Raw genomic sequence first — 14860 nt, 5'->3', positions numbered from 1 at the left:
AAAATCAGTACTGTACATGTTTTATAGAATAATTCTCCATCTTTGAATTGCTAATATAATTTACCTATCAACTAAATAGAATAAGTCTAAGTAAATATTTCAAGAGAAGTCTATAGGTAAAAACTTTTCTGAATCTTTCCACATCTAGTAATATATTTTTCACCTTCACACCTGTATGACAGCATGGGTGATAACTGATTTCTTTGACCCTGACATTTTTCACTAAATATCTAGTAGATCATATTGTATTGTCCTTTTCCAACTCTTGTTACAAAAGACAACAATGAAGTCGACAACTTTTTCTGCCAAAATGCCAATGTGTGTGCAGTTGTTGGTGTGTGTGTGTTTGAGTTACATTATTCCTATAAATTATTTTGTCATAATTTGTCTAGGTAATGTTGATGGAAGCAATCAATAAAAAATCCATAATAGGAATAGAAAAGAGTTTTATTTGAGCCAAACTGAGTACTATCGCCTAGGAGACACAGATTCAAGAAGGACTTGAATTGTGTCCTGTCAGACTACAAAATGGAGAAGTCTTATAAAAGCAAAAAGTGCAAAATTACGTAAGTTGTTTGTCAAGGATTATAACCAGACCTGGCAAGAAGAGTTCTTGTTAAGCAAAGATTGGTTGTGGTCTGAAATGATTGCATAGTTACAAGAGGAGACCTTGAGACTAGAAGGTTGCAGTTGGCAACTTCCGGCAGACATTATTTTGAGAATGACTCGTGATGTCCTTGAGCCTAATACAGTTCAGAGGATTCAAGTAAGTTCTCAGTGACACTGGTACATTGTCTGAACCCATGTCCACAATGGCCATGCAGCTCCATTTTGAATTCCTGAACTATATTTATAACATTTTGATTTTTTAAATGCATTCTTTTCTTTAATGGTTAAAGCAGATGTACAATGCATGCTTAATTGGGTACAAACAGGTTGTTTATTGGTTTTGTTTTACTTGGGTTTTTTTGAAGTATATTTGCTGTACAATATTAAGTAAGTTACAGGTGTATAATATAACGATTCACAATTTTTAAAGTTATATTTCATTTATAGTTATTATAAAATATTGGCTATATTCCCTGTGTTGTACAATATATCCTTGTAGCTTATTTTATACTTAATAGTCTGTATCTCTTACTCCCCTACCCTTATAATTCCCCTCCCTGCTTTCCTCTCCCCACTGGTAACTACTATTTTGTTCTCTGTATTTGTGAGTCTACTTCTTTTTTGTTATATTCACAAGTTTGTAGTATTTTTTAGATTCTACATATAAATGATATTATACAGTACTTGTCTTTTTCTGACTTATTTCACTTAGCATAATGCCTTCCAAGTCCATCTATGTTGCTGCAAATGGCAAAACTTCAATATTTTTTATGGCTGAATAGTATTCCATTGTCTATATATACCACATCTTCTTTATCTATTCTTCTGTTGATGGACACTTAGGTTGCTTCCATATCTTGGCCATTGCAAGTAATGCTGCTTGAACTTTGGGGTGCATGTATCTTTTCAAATCAGTGTTTTTGTTTTTTGGGCTGTATACCATGGAGTGGAATTGCTGGGTTATATGGTAGTTCTATTTTTAGTTTTTTGAGAAACTTCCATACTGTTTTTCCCAGTTGCTGTACCAATTTACATCCCCACCAACAGTGTATAAGGGTTCCCTTTTCTCCACATCCTCACCAACATTTGTTATTTGTGTTCTTTTTGATGATAGCCATTCTAACAGGTGTAAGGCGATATCTCATTGTGGTTTTTTTTTTTTTTTTGGTGGTATGTGGGCCTCTCACTGTTGTGGCCTCTCCCGTTGCGGAGCACAGTCTCCTCCAGATGTGCAGGCTCAGCGGCCATGGCTCACGGGCCCAGCCGCTCCGCAGCATGTGGGATCCTCCCGAACCGGGGCACAAGCCCGTGTCCCCTGCATCGGCAGACAGACTCAACCACTGCGCCACCAGGGAAGCCCTCTCATTGTGGTTTTGATCTGCATTTCTCTGATGATTAGTGATGTTGAGCATACTTTCATGTGCCTGTTGATCATCTGCATTTCCTCTTTGGAAAAATATCTATTCAGTTCTTCTGTCCACTTTTTAATCAGGTTGCAAACAGGCTGTTTTGATTAGCCTAAAGTTCAAGTTAAATCATGTGTAAGCCAGAATGACTTCTCCATACTTTAATATGTAAAAATTTCTTCCATCAGTAATGAACTCATTCAATATATGTGTATTCTTTTTAACTCAAAAATTTTTCTTTGATAACTTTGATATTAAAAAAATGCTTTCTTATTCTGATTGGATCTCAGTATTGTAAAACTTGTATTGAACATTTTCTTACCTGAGTTATTGTTTTCCTATGTGTATCACTTATGTATTGCTGTGAAAAACATTACTCCAAAATGTAGTAAATGACAATCATTTTATTTTCTACCAATTTTGTGGGTCAGCAATTTGTGCTGGGCAGTTCCGCTAATCTCACTAGATATCCCTCCTTCTGTTAAGGTCATCTAGTGACTCTATGTGATGGCTAATTTTATGTGTCAACTTGACTAGGCCACAGTGCCCACATATTTGATCAAATATTATTCTGGTTGTTTCTGTAAAGGGGTATTTTGGATGAGATAACATTTAAACTGGTAGACTTTGAGTAAAGCAGATTATCCTCCATAATATGTGTGGGACTCATCCAATCAGTTGAAAACCTTATTAGAACAGAGACTGATCTTGCCTAAGTAAGAAAGAATTCTGCCAACAGACTGCCTTTGGACTTGAACTACAACTCTGCCTGGCTTTCCAGCCTTCTGTTCTACCCTAAAGATTTTGTACCTACCAAACTACCACAATTGCATGAGCCAAGTCCTTAAAGTAAATCTTTCTCTCTACATATAACTCTATATCTGTCTATCTATCTATTATCTATCTATCTATCTATCTATACTTCCTGTTAGTTCTGTTTCTCTGGAGAACCCCAATATTCTCCACTTTAGCTAGATTATGTAAGATAGCCTCACTTGTATGTCTAGTGGTTGGTTCTGGTTGTTGACTGTTTGGTTCCAGGATCCAGCCAGATAGGGCATACTGGAATGACAGTTTCAGAGTACTGTTCCAAGAGAGTGAAGGCAATACCTGCAGTGCTTCTCAAGGCCTATGCTATAAAGTCGTGTTTTACTTACGCAGAGTTCTGAAGGTCAAACAAGTTATCTGGCCAAGCCTAGAGTGAGAAAGAGAGGGGAATCATGGTGTCCATATTGCAAACAGTATACCACAGGGTACATCCTTGAAGAGATTCTCAAATTTAACATCCTCGTGAATGAGTCTCTTTTCATGTGATCAATTTTACAATTTAGTCATTTCTATATGAGTTTTTATCCCTTATTGCATTTTCAATTTTCTGTAAGTTAACATCTATTGAGCATTTCCAATATGATATGTGCTATTCTAAGTACTTCACGTACCTTAACTCATTTAATTCTTACAACCCTTTCAGGAAGGTAATGTTATTATCTCTATTTTCAGATGAAAAATCCAAGGCATAGAAAAGTATGTAACTTACTCATGTCATTCAGAGATTTAATGACACAGCCACAATTTGAATGTAGGCTATCTGACTACAGAGACTGACGAAGTGCTTAACCATAATATGATTAAAGGGAGCTTTTTAAAAAGCATAGTCTTTTTGTCCTTTTTATGCCCTGTGAATTGTGAATGCAGCAATAAATATTGTTCTTATTGATAGAATGAGATGATATCTATCTGTTGCTGATAAATAACAGAAGTGTAAACTGCTCATAAATATATCTCAAGTAAAATGTTAGAAATACGTTCCAAAAACATTGTAAAAAAATACATCACACTTAAGTGGGGTTTGCTGCAGAAATGATTCACTAAAATGAAATCCATTAATATAATTTATATATTAATAGAACTAAGAGAAATTTATATAATTACCTCTCTATGAAAAAAAGCAGTTGATGAAATATGGCACTCAATTCTAACTTACGAAGAATGCATTTAATAAAAGAGAAATCAATTAATATTTTCTTTTAAAACATCTTTATTGGAGTATAATTGCTTTAAAATGGTGTGTTAGTTTCTGCTGTATAACAAAGTGAATCAGCTATACATATACATATATCCTCATATCTCCTCCCTCTTGCATCTCCCTCCCACCCTCCCTATCCCACCCCTCTAGGTGGTCAAAAAGCACCAAGCTGATCTCCCTGTGCTATGTGGCTGCTTCCCAAGAGCTCTCTGATTTACATTTGGTAGTATATAGTAGTCCATGCTACTCTCTCACTTCATCCCTGCTTACCCTTCCCCCTCCCCGTGTCCTCAAGTCCATTCTCTACATCTGCATCATTCATCATTATTCCTGTCCTGTCCCTAGCTTCTTCATAACCCTTTTTTTTTTTAGATTCCATATATATGTGTTAGCATATGGTATTTGTTTTTATCTTTCTGACTTACTTCACTCTCTATGACAGTCTCTAGGTCCATCCACCTCACTACAAATAACTCAATTTCATTTCTTTTTATGGCTGAGTAATATTCCATTGTATATATGTGCCACATCTTCTTTATCCATTCATCTGTTGATGGACACTTAGGTTGCTTCCATGTCCTGGCTATTGTAAATAAAGCTGCAGTGAACATTGTGGTACTCCACTATATTTAAAAAGAAAATATGAAGGCCATATCTCCACTGCTATGAAACATGTGTTTGGAGATACAGACAATAAAATTAAACAAGAAAAGATAACCAGTTAAAAAAGATTGGAAAGGAAGAGATAATCTATTTTTAGTTGCAGTTTATATAAATATATATTTGGAAAACTAGTACAACATATAAGAGAGTATAGGATAATAGCAAGATATATAATTTAAATTTAAATATGAGTAGAATTTTATATATGCAAAAATAGCCAGTAGAATAAACATGAAATATTTAATGAGCATTCGAAGTGAGTGAAACAATGAAATGAATAAGCTGTTCATAATTCTAACAAAAACATAAAATTAGTAGCCATAAATTTAACAAGAAATACACAGAACCTGTATGAGGAACAAATGTAAACACTCCAGAAGTACACAAAAATAGTCACATTTCATTAAATTAAATAGGTGCTTTTGCTTCCCATTATCTTTAAATTCTTCAAATTCCTTTTTTTCCTCCATTCTCACTAGTTTTAACAGCTTTATTGAGGTAAAATTGATATGCAGTGAATTGCAAATATGTAAGGTGTACAATCTGATGAGTTTTGACATACACAAACACCAGTGGTATTATCACCACAATCAAGGTAATAGATATATCTAACACATCCCAAAGTTTCCTTTATCCCTTTGTGTGTATGTGTGTGTGTGCGTGTGTGTGTGTGTGTGTGTGTGTGTAGAGAACAATTAACATAAGATCTAACCTCCTAACACATTTTGAAGTGCACAATACCACTTGGTTAACTATAAGCACTATGTTGTACAGCACATTTCTAGAATTTATCATCTAGCATAACAAACTTTATAAACATTGAACAACTCTCCATATTAATAAGATTATATTGTAAGATCCTATTAACTTGCACCTGAATCAGCTTCAGTTTAAAACATAAATATTCTGCTAGAATAATTTAACAATTGCTAAAAATATAACAAGACCCATACTTATCACTGTAGCAGGATAGTAGTACAAATATAGAACCATGATATCAATTTAAAGGTAATTACATGAACAATGGAAACAAACTCAAGGAAACATTACTAAAGATAAAAATATAAAATGAAACATATGTAGAATAAAGAGAGAAAAATCGTAGCCTTAGAATATTGAAATGGGTTTTAATCAATAACTATTAAAATTTGGTGCATACATGTGGAGACATATTTTATAACTCAAATAATAGCACATGTAATGTGTAATAAAAATATGTCTGAATCTTCTTTTCCTATAATCATAGATGTGACAATCTCTTAATCTTAGCAAAAAACAAAACAAAATAAAACTGAACAACATTATTTCTCTTAATGGCCTACAACAAGAGGATCACTGGCATCTCTTTTCCTGGGTACTTGTAACAATGTAGAAGCGGTTGCTTGATATAAAGGGGAAGGAATCACAAGGTAACCTTTTACTTTCTTATTGGTTTAAAGTTGAGAGAGAAAGAGAGAGCGAGAGAGAGAGCGGGGTTTAGTTTTCAAAACTTAAGAAAGATACTAAAGCCATGATAATTATATACTATGTAATAATATAAAATGCTGTTTCAAAACTCTTTATCTTCTTTCCATAGGAACATTTGACCAAATAAAAAATAATTAAACTTTAAATAAAAACAAGTCTATAAAAATAGTTTCAAGGAAGAACAATATAATTTGATAGGGCATTCAATTAACTTCACTTTTTTCTGAGAAATATGTCATATTGCTTCTGAAAAATCCTCTTAAAATTAAAAGTACTAATAACAATCAGAGTTCCCTCAAGTCTTTGTATGAATAATAGCCTGCACATGCACGTGAGGATGCCACTGAGACTGGGGAAGGAACCATCAGAAAGAGTGGGTAGTTTAGGGATGGATTATATTTTCCTCCACCATAGTAGAAAGAGCCTCGAACACTCTAAGTAGAGTCCTTAAAACTGTATTGCTTCAGTGGTGGGATGAAATTTATTTGAAAATAAAGTATCATCTGAGTATGATTTAATTAACTTAATAGCAAGTTTCTAATGTATCAAATTCAAAATTTATCTCTACTAGAACAAAAATCCCAAATATTTAAAAGAGTACAAAAAAATCCAGCACTCAGCAAGGTAAACTCACAATAAAAAGCTATGAGACATTTAAAAAAAACTATAAATATATGACTTTTAACATATTATATATATCTCTTTCACTAGACAAAGTCACAGTAATGACACAGAGGATAAAATTAGTTGATAAGAACTTTAAAACAGCTATTATAAATACATTATGGTCAAAAAAGATAGAGGTAAGCATAAGTATGTGAGGAGAGAAATAAAAAGAGATCCATATTAAACTCCATAGAGATAAAGACTATCATCTAAAATTAAAAATATATTGGATAGGATTAGCAGAAAATAAGGCATAGTATAGAAAAAGAAATTAACGAACTTGAAGACATAGTAATAGAAGCTACATGAAATGAAACACAGAGGAAATTAGCCAACTCCCCCCTTAAAAAGAAAAAAAGAAAGAAAATGAACAAAGCAGCTTACCATACATGAATAAGAGTCCCTGATGAAAGGAGTGTAGACAGAAACAAGTACTGAGAGGCACAATAGCTAAACTATTTTCAAATGTAATGAATTCCACATACACAGATATCCACATACACAGATATCCAAGAAGCTCAATTAACCAAATAGAAAAAAGAAACATACAAACAAAATCACCCCTAGCACATCATAATCAATATGCTGAACATCAGAGAAAAAGAGAAAATCTTTAAAAAAGAGGAAAAGTTAGAAAAGCATATTAGCAACAAAGGAACAAATTAAAGAATAAAAACAGACTTATTATAAGCCATACAAGTTATAAAACAGTGGAGTGACATCTATAAAGTACCAAAAGAAAATTCTTCTAATTAATATATATACACCCAGCAAATTATATAACCTGTAAATGTAATTTTAAAAACAAAGGCCAATCAAAAACTTTGTTCCATAGTTACAAGAGCCAAGAGAATTAATCTTCTATAGACCACAATATATTATATATATTTTATAGAGAGAGCAAAGAAACTGATTAAATCTAACCATTAATTAAATACAACACAAAAAACTCATGAAATTGAAAAACATAAAAGAGAAAGAAATAAAACTTTTGATAATACTAGAATGTAAGTCATGAGGGGCAAATGGATTTAAAGTACCACAGGATAATTTATTGTGCAGGAGAAATGTTAAAATACTGATTAATTTTAAGCATTTATAAGTTAAATAATGAAGTTAAATAAGAAGTGTAAAAATGTTACCAAGATTGGGCTTCCCTGGTGGCTCAGTGGTTGAGAGTCCGCCTGCCGATGCAGGGGACACGGGTTCGTGCCTCGGCCCGGGAAGATCCCACATGCCGCGGAGCGACTAGGCCTGTGAGCCATGGCCGCTGAGCCTGCACGTCCGGAGCCTGTGCTAAGCAACGGGGAGGCCACAACAGTGAGAGGCCCGCGTACCGCAAAAAAAAAAAAAAAAAGAAAATAGTTACCAAAACTGATGCAAGAAGAAATAATAAATCTCTTTGTCCCCATATCCATATAAGAAATTGAATCAATGGTTAAATAAATTCCCACAAAAACACTCTGGGTCCAGACCAGATGGATTCCTGGGCAAGTTTTACCAAATATTCAAAGAACAGGTAATTTAAAATTTTCTCCTAAGAGGGTAGGTAATCATGATTCGAAAGATACAGAAAGGGAAATTACAGAAAAATAACAGTCATAAGTATAGAGGCAAATAAAGAACAAATGTTAGCAATACTTTTTCAGTAATGAAAAACCTTTTCAGTAATGTATAATAAGCTTTAAGTACAAGTCAGAATTATCCCAGGAATTCAGGTTTAATGTTGGAAATCAATTAATATAATCTACAATATTAACAGATTAAAGGAGGAAAAATTATATGATAATTTTATTAGACGTAAAAAAGTCTTTAGGGAAATTCAACATCTCTTCATGATTTTTAAAAACTATAGAATAAAGGATTTCTTAACCTGATAAAGGGTATCTATAAAAAAGAAACTTTTGTAAAAAAAAAACCAAAAACCTCTTAAAGATGTAAAAACAAACAACATTAAACTACATTGTTTAGTGATGTATATATATATGGTAAAATTATGAAAAAAGACCAAAAAGATTCATTATAAAAAAATGAGGATAGTGGTCACCTCAGAAAGAAAAGGAGGGGAAATTATCGGTGATTAAGGGGTCTTTTAATTACTTGAAGCAGTCTAGTTCTAAAACAAGGAATGATGTATACTTAATTATTTAAAATGTTGGAGAAGTTTTTGATCTTTTAAAGTCTGTTCTCATGTGGCAATGCCATTTGCCTGCTTTTACAATGAGATCTCCCATTAGACTGATTAATTTGAATTCCTGGAGTTTCAGGCTCTATTTATTTTTATGACCCAAAAATCTTTTCAAAAGAACTATAAACACTCTCATCAAATTCAAATTCAGTGCATGCCAACTGCAGGATACACACACACACACACACACACACACACACACACACACACACATTTCCTCCCCTGCGCATTTCTCTATCTATGTAGATGTCCAGTATAAAGATAGAATCTTGCCTTTAATTCTGGCAGCATCACAATGGGATGCAAAGAAAAGTGTGTTGTAGTCCATTGATAAATCCTCCAATTTTAGCTTTACTACCTTCCCCCTCCCCCCCACACACATATAGACACACTTGGATGAGGTCTTAACATGTGAACTGTAGTTTTCTTACATGTGCAATAGTATTTTTCTCATAGAATTGTGAAGATTACATGAAATGTATGTTAATTTTATATATAAAACCATCCAATCCAGTTTTTCTACAATTTGAGTCTATTTAGACTCTTAATTCAACAGTTCTGAAATAACAAATTCCTAAGACCTGGAAAAATGTCTCTGTTATTAAGTTGCAAATGTGAATGTGAATGTGAAATGTGAAAAACATATCAAAACATAATACCATTAGGATAATGATATCTTGTTTATCATTGATGTTTTGTTTTCATTATTGTTGTTGATTTTGTTAATTTCTCATGGAACCAGGGAGTGAAATTTTGTTGGTGAGAAAAAACTATTTTTCAGCTGTATTTTGTAACCCAGTTATATTTTATTTCATTGGTCTTGAAAAATTACATTACACAATCTTAGTTAAGTTGTTAGTATTTTAGAAGTGTTAATAGGCAAAAATAAGCAACAATTCATTTCATTCCTGGCTCAAATTATTTTAAGCAACATGTAAACGGACCCTATATGTTGCTAACAAAATCTTCTTAAACATTTAATATATTATTATTTTAATTTTTAAATAGCAGTAGTCCTAACCTGAAAAGGCTTTTCTAGTGATTGGAGAATAGCCATGACATTTCCTATTAAATATGCTGTGTGAGTTTATACTGGTTTTTTATGTCTATGTATACAGGTACACATATATCATTTGCTTCATATTTTTGTTTTATATTATATATCTGTATATTTATGTTCTATATTTATATAAATACGAAAAGGTATCTAATATACACATCTAGATGAACTTAATTTTTACTCCATCAACAAAATTATGAAAATCCTAATGTTTTGGACTCATAATACCTAGTCAGTGTTATCAGCTACCATCCGCTTGAGGGCAGCATATCCTAAAGCCAGATAAACTGCTTGGAAAAGAAGCCATGCCTGAGATTGGCTTTAACTTAAGCCTTAATACTCACATCTTTCAGATGATACACATTTGTATATCCTCACAAAAGTTTTGAGACCTTTATTTTACGGATGAAGAAATCAACATCAGATTGTTACTGAAGCAGGTTTGCAAGCCAAATGCTCAGCCACCACGGTATGCAGCCCAGAAAGGGTTTTTCCTGAGGCAGCCATTCGAGAAGATAGGAGAAGTCTCAAATCAGCCTCCCCCAAGGCGAGGAGCTCAGGATTTTTATGCGATGGAGAAGCATGGTGGTTGAAGGCAGGAAAAATGTAAGGTAATAGCTGCTCTGCACAGACTTAGATCTGAGTTACTTGCTTCCTCACGGGATGCTTGATCAGAAAACGACGGGACTAGCATGATCTTGGGTGGAGTTTTTGGCCCTTTGACATAGAAAGATCAGACACTCACGCAGGCCCAAATGAATGGTCAGTGGTCTCAACCGGTTTGCATTGGGCAAGACTAACTCCATGTTCCAGAAAGAAAAACTTGAGACAGTCGCTATAGTGACCCATACACACAGTGTTATCTATTAATATAGGGGGCATTAAAGGAATCTTGTAATACATTGCCTAAGCTATGTGAAGCTTACAGGTTATGCAATTTTTAAGAACAATTAAAACAAGGTTGGTCAGTGAAGGCAGGTTACAACATATTATTTATTAAGCAAGTTATAGTTTAAGAGATCTAACTGATGACTAGCCTCACTTTCAAGAGAAGTAGAGAATTTCCTGACAATTGGAAGTTGGAATTACATCTCAATTCCAACAATTGCATATTTCTTATTCAATTACATTTTGGTTACAAAATAATAGTGATAAAATCATGGCTAAAACTTGTGTAGATTTTTCTCTACTTCATTGTCATTAATTAGAGATGCCATCTATACGGAAAGCAGTTTTCAGGGGAAAATTAAATTTAGAAACCACTGTTAAAAAAAAAAATCCAAAGAAGTTCCAAGGTGTCACTAGCCTTTTATTTTTCTCTAGATGTTTCTTATGCAGACTAAAGTCTGAAAACCACTGGACTTGGTAACTGTACACATTGCAAATAACTAGAAAAAAATAACATTTTATAGAATTTGATGAGTAAAGAATTGATTCTTATTCCTAAAATTCAGAAAACCAACTTCATAACAAGAAGCATAGCAACCATAGATTTTTGACTTTTAATTTGAAGAACAAATAATGATTGGAATACTGGAAAAGAAGCACACAATTTATATTGATCGAATTTATGCCCTTCTATGAGCAACTTTAGAAATGAATTCCCTGACCTCTATTTTTTCATTTATTTTAAAAAATTGTATCCTCATATCTACGGAGGGGTAAAGAGAAGAGGTTAAAAGAAGAGAATACTGAGAGACAGGAAAGGAATAAATATTTTTCCTGAATATAAAATCATATTTGTTAAGCATAACACAGTTTTATTTCATGCAGCTCTAGTGATTAATATCAAAATGATATAACTATGCTTAGAGAAAAACATTGAAAATAAGCAGAAAAGTTTTCCAAATTGAATTGCTTATTTACATATATATATATATATATATATATATACAGTGAAAGAACAAATAATTTTTAAAACATTTCCTTTAATGAGCTTGGAAGGGCTTGCTTTTTGCTTGTTACTTTAAATTTTATTTATTTATTTATTTATTTTTAGCTGTGTTGGGTCTTCGTTTCTGTGCGTGGGCTTTTTCTAGTTGCAGCAAGCAGGGGCCACTCTTCTTTGCGGTGCGCGGGCCTCTCACTGTCGCGGCCTCTCTTGCTGCGGAACACAGGCTCCAGACGCGCAGGCTCAATAGTTGTGGCTCACGGGCCTAGTTGCTCCGCAGCATGTGGAATCTCCCCAGACCAGGGCTCGAACCCGTGTCCCCTGAATTGGCAGGCAGATTCTCAACCACTGCACCACCAGGGAAGGGAAGGGAAGCCCTTTGCTTGTTACTTTAGCATTCCAGTTCCTTATTTTTTTCACAAGGTGGTGCTATAAATGTGATTTCCCTTTATTGATTGAAATATAAGATGTGTTTAGTACATTTTGAAATAACGAAGTTTAGCTGCCAAGCTGTTTTGTGGTTACTTGCCAGTTAACAGTAAAGCCTTTGTCAGTGGCTTTCTGATTACTTGTTACTTGTCATGAGAGAATGTACAGGAAATGATTTAGAGAAAAAAACATCTACTTTGCTCTGAAGGTCAGGAGTAAAATCCTTAATATAGCTGTCTATGCATCCCAAAGCAGCACATCTCTAGTTACAATTCCCACAAACATGATAGTGTAGCAAAAACATGAGAACAGAAAATTCTCACTGTGTTTGACTCACCAGGACTAAGCCCAGTTTATTTTTTCCTCTTCTTTTCTTTGTTTGTGTTTTACAATTTCAAATTTTATAATTTAAAAGAAATGATGAAGTCTATAAGAACTAAATTCTCCTATTGTGTTAAACTTGTAAAGTTATAGATTAATGTGGGACTCTGGGAATTTGCGTTTTGATGACAATTTTTGTGAACAGTATATCATTATATATATATTTTTGTTCATGAATATGTATATAATTTTGATTGTTTAATTATCTTAAATACATTTTAAGTAGCTTTCTCAGAAAATATATTTATTCTATTTATTTGAATTGTCTGTGGGGAAAAAAGTTTGCTATTATTTGGAGTCTAAGATATAGCAAAATCTACAGAGAAGTCAATATAATGAGATTTATTGTATGAACTTCTTTTCTTTCTCCACCCCCAAAATTGTTATTTTTGTTTCTATTTCTATTTATTTCTACTTAATCTTGAGAAATTTTGTTAACATTGAGAATCTTGTCTTTTTGTGACGGTGGTAAGGAATGCAGAGCTAAGCATTTTCATCCTGTTTTTGCATTAAGATTCATATAGTCCTCACACATCTATGGCTATGTGGTTTTGTGCTCAGTAGTACTGAACCTGACTTTAGAAACTGGAGTATAAATAAAAATCGATAGAAGAATATTTAGAACTAGAAGGGGACTTAGGAATAATCTAGTTGATTGCCCTTTTTGACATAATAAAAAATATACATTTGGACTTTGTCCCTGGTTGCTGACACAGAGCTCCTAAAACCCTTGGGATTCTCAGGATGATAAGAATGTCTTATTCTTAATGAGTCCCTTTGGACCACACCTGAGTTTATGCATATGCAGTGACTCCTGGGGGGCACCTAGATAGCTTCATTATGGGGCTGATTGCTAGAAGAAAAAGGAACCACCAGATTAGAGGATTAGAATTTTTAGTCCCACCACCAACCTCCCTGGAGGAGAAAGAAGCTGGAGATTGAGTTTAATCACCAATGACCAATGATTTAATTAATCATGTCTGTGTAATAGAACTTTGATAAAAACTCTGAAGCCACAAGGCTAAGGGAACTTCCAGATTGGTGAACACACTGATATGCTGGGAGAAAGGTGTGCCTGGTGATGGCATGGAAACTCTGCATACCCGCACTCCCCCAATTCCTTGCTCTATGCATCCCTTCCATTTGGTTGTTCCTGAGCTGTAGACTTTATAATAAAACTGTAATTGTCAGTATAGTGTTTTCCTGAGTTTTATGAATCATTGTAGCAAAATTTTGAAGCTAAGGGGTGTATTATGAGATTTTGGAAACCCCTCTGGATTTCTAGTTGGCTGGGCTGAAGTTCAAGTAGCCTGGGGGCCCCAACTGTGGCTGGCGTCTGAAGTGGGGGCACGTTGGTGGAACTGAGCCCTTAACCTGTGAGGTCTGAGTTAACTCCTGAGCTACCCTCTGAGGATAATTAGTTGGAGAAGTGAATTGAATTGTAGGGCATTCAGTTGATGCTAGAGAATTGTATGTTGTAAAATCAACACCCTTTTTCTAGTTTCCTCAATACCAAAGGAGGTTTAAAACTGAGACATGGTAAGTGATATACATAAAATCATGCTGCAAACAGCAAGGGAAGGTGGCAAAACTAACAGAGACTTCAGGCCTCTGAAGTCTGACGGTAAGTGCAGTAATCTTTGCTCTGTACCGTGCTGCCCTTCTACTACTTCTGTTTTAACCAGCAGCTACCTTCTCTGCTAAATGGAAGAATTTGTGGCTTGCACTTCTCCATTCCTTATCCCCTTTAATAAACTCTTTCATGACCCAGTTAGAAGATAAAAATACAGTGTTCTGGCTTCATTTTTCACCTAAATTCATTGACCTGGGCACAGCAGTGACTTTACAGGGCATATTAAACGGGAAGTACCAAGCTCTTGAGTCACTTCTGTGCCTGAGAATCTTTCCCGCTTTCAACCCCTCTCACAATTCCTGGGTTTTGTTAGAAAACTCTGGGATTCCTGGTCCTAGGTTATAAGTAAATTGTTCCTTAGACCTAAAAATTGTTCTTTTTCTTTTGCCTTTAAATTTTATTAGCTTTCTTATTCTGATTTACAATATTACATGTACATGA

The sequence above is a fragment of the Phocoena phocoena genome, chromosome 5, assembly GCF_963924675.1.
Source record: "Phocoena phocoena chromosome 5, mPhoPho1.1, whole genome shotgun sequence".
Taxonomy (NCBI): domain Eukaryota; kingdom Metazoa; phylum Chordata; class Mammalia; order Artiodactyla; family Phocoenidae; genus Phocoena; species Phocoena phocoena.
Note: the sequence above shows the minus strand (reverse complement) of the source record.